This window comes from Corvus brachyrhynchos, unplaced genomic scaffold (genome assembly GCF_000691975.1).
Source record: "Corvus brachyrhynchos isolate BGI_N302 unplaced genomic scaffold, ASM69197v1 scaffold18, whole genome shotgun sequence".
Taxonomy (NCBI): domain Eukaryota; kingdom Metazoa; phylum Chordata; class Aves; order Passeriformes; family Corvidae; genus Corvus; species Corvus brachyrhynchos.
The window spans coordinates 3,635,558-3,637,912 of record NW_008246064.1 but is presented as its reverse complement, the minus strand read 5'-3'; the positions used below and the strand labels follow the sequence as shown (position 1 = coordinate 3,637,912).

The window sequence follows — 2,355 nt, the reverse complement described above, 5'->3', positions numbered from 1 at the left end:
TGTCTGTGTGAGCAGCCATAAGATACCAGTGATTCCAGGAGCTGCACAGAGTTTTTGAGTCAGAGCAACATTTCTCGCCTTACTCGAGGTTTTTATATTATTCAACTGAATGAATCATTTACTCTCAATCAAATGAACATATTTTTTCTCATCAGAGATCCAAGGGTGTTCCGTCTTTCTGTTCTGACTGAAAATTAACACTGACCCATCCAAGCTGACAGGTAAACTGGACCAGACAGGAATCTGAACTCGCACGACAGATCTGCAAAAAAAATCCCAAGAAAATTACCTTGCAGATGCACTTCCAGGTGGTCATGATTCAGTTATTTAACCTCAGTCTCTCCTTCTTCAGCCCATGTTGAAAGAAATGTGTGCCTCCTGCCTGAAGCCTGTCTACCCCATGGAGTGTGTGGTCACCGACAAGGTCTGTGTGCACCGCTCGTGTTTCTGCTGTCAGGTTTGCGGGAGGAAGCTGAGGTGAGTGGCAGGACACAAGTGTGTTTGTTTCTAAGGGATGCCCAAGTAGTTTCCATCTAAATTGCCCAAGGGTAATTCTGAGAGAGCAGGACTCAGGAAATGAGAAAAAGGGCATGCAGTTTCCCTGATTCCATCTGCCTCTCCATCACCAGAGGCTGAAGTCTGCCCACCTCAAGATTGCAGACCCCCATGGATTAGGAATCTGCATGGATGGTGGTGCAAGGGTGAGCTGAAACTACAATAAATATTTACAGTTTGGGAATACTGATAGGGAATGTGATTGGAGGAGCCATTAGGGTGCTTCCTATGGTCATAGAATCATAGACTCATTAAGGTTGGAAAAGGCCTCTAAGGTCGTTGAGTCCAACCATTTACCCAACACTCTCCACCACTAAATCATGTCCCCAAGCATCACATCGAGTCAGGTAGGTTGGAAGGCACCTCTGGAAGTCTCCACTCAGCCTTCTGCAGGCCTAAGGAGAGCAGGAGCTCAGGAACATGTCCAGGAGAGGTGTGAATGGCTTCAAGGATGGGGGTTACACAGCCTTTCAGCTGGGGCCCCTCTTTGAACATCTGACCACCAGTGAAAATGGTTTTTCTTGCCACTCATCACAATTCCCTGTGTTACAAGTTGTTCCCATCGCCTCTCATCCTGTCACTGCCCCCCTCCAAGAGCACTCCAGCCCTGTCTTCTCTATAACCTCCCATAAAATAGACACACGCAGCAGTGAGTTTCTCCCTCTTAACCTTCTCCTGGTAGGACCTGGCCAACTCATCTCTCAGCCTCTCCTCAGATGACACAGGTCCCTTACCACTTTGGTGGCTTTTTGCTGAATTCCTTGCTGTGAGGAGCCCAAAACTGGACAAAGTTATCCACATGGAATCCTACAAAAGTCAAATATAGAGGAACATTCACTTCTCTTGGCCATGCAGCTCAGGATGTAGTTGGCTTCCCAGTCACCAGGGCACAATGCTGACTTGTTTTCAGCTTGTCAGTCACTGAGACAGCCACCTCCTGTGAGGCTGCTTGGAATCCTGTTACCCCTAGCTCTGCAGACACTTCCTCCCCTCCTGCAGTTGTTGTATCATGGGAGCCCTGGGCACTTTTACCCATAAGGTCCACGCTGTGAATACAGGGGCAGAGATGAAGTACTGGTATGAAGCCTGGCCTGTAAATGAGAAAGGGATTGCACATAACCTGGGCTACAGCCCCCGGAGGCATTGCAAGGAAATGTTTAATTTTTCACGTGTTTTGGTGTTTGAAAGAAAAATCAAACATATTCTGAGAAAGCCAGCACTACTTTTGAAAGGTTTCATTCTTCAACCTGCTCCCTCCCTTCCCCACTGAAAAATGATTTTGCTGAAAGCCTGTCCATCAGTGCTACAGCTCCCCTCCCACATAGCCACTGACAGCTGTGCCAATGTGTGTTTTCCAGCTTGCAAAACTATGCTGCCCTCCACGGGGTGTTTTACTGCCAAGTCCACTACAAGCTGATGGCTGGGGCTGGAAGCAGAAGTGAGATGGAAAGGCTGGAGCACCACCATGTTCAGCATGGACCACAGCCCTGGGAGTGGTGTAACAGGGCCAAAAAGACTGAAACGAGAGAGAAACCCGCATCCTTCAATGCACAGTGTGATCTGCAGCTGGCTGAGCACAGGAACAGCAGGTCTGTCCTCTTAGGGAGCAAGCTCAGAGCAGTCTGGCCACCTTCAGAACCAGCCTTCACTGTCAATGGAAAAGCTGGCAATGGAGTGTGTTCCCAGAAAAAGCCTGCGCTGAGCCTGCAAACCTACCAGGCTGCTTGCAGCAGGGCAGGAAGGATGGTGCTCAGGGGTCAGGAGGGAGCAGGGGAGAAGGGAAGATTCTTACCTGGCATC

General features: G+C 49.0%; 1 protein-coding gene across 1 annotated transcript in view; it reads left to right on the top strand.

Annotated features, from left to right (window-relative positions):
- The first annotated feature begins 357 nt into the window (after positions 1 to 357).
- Positions 358 to 2,355, top strand: part of LOC108449764 — a 5,158-nt gene continuing 3,160 nt past the window's right edge. Inside the window, exons 1-2 of the mRNA XM_017746807.1 lie at positions 358 to 477; positions 1,914 to 2,355. The exon at positions 1,914 to 2,355 is cut by the window's right edge and continues 3,160 nt beyond it. The gene's annotated coding sequence lies outside the window, so the exon portion shown is untranslated. The remainder of the gene's footprint in view (positions 478 to 1,913) is intronic.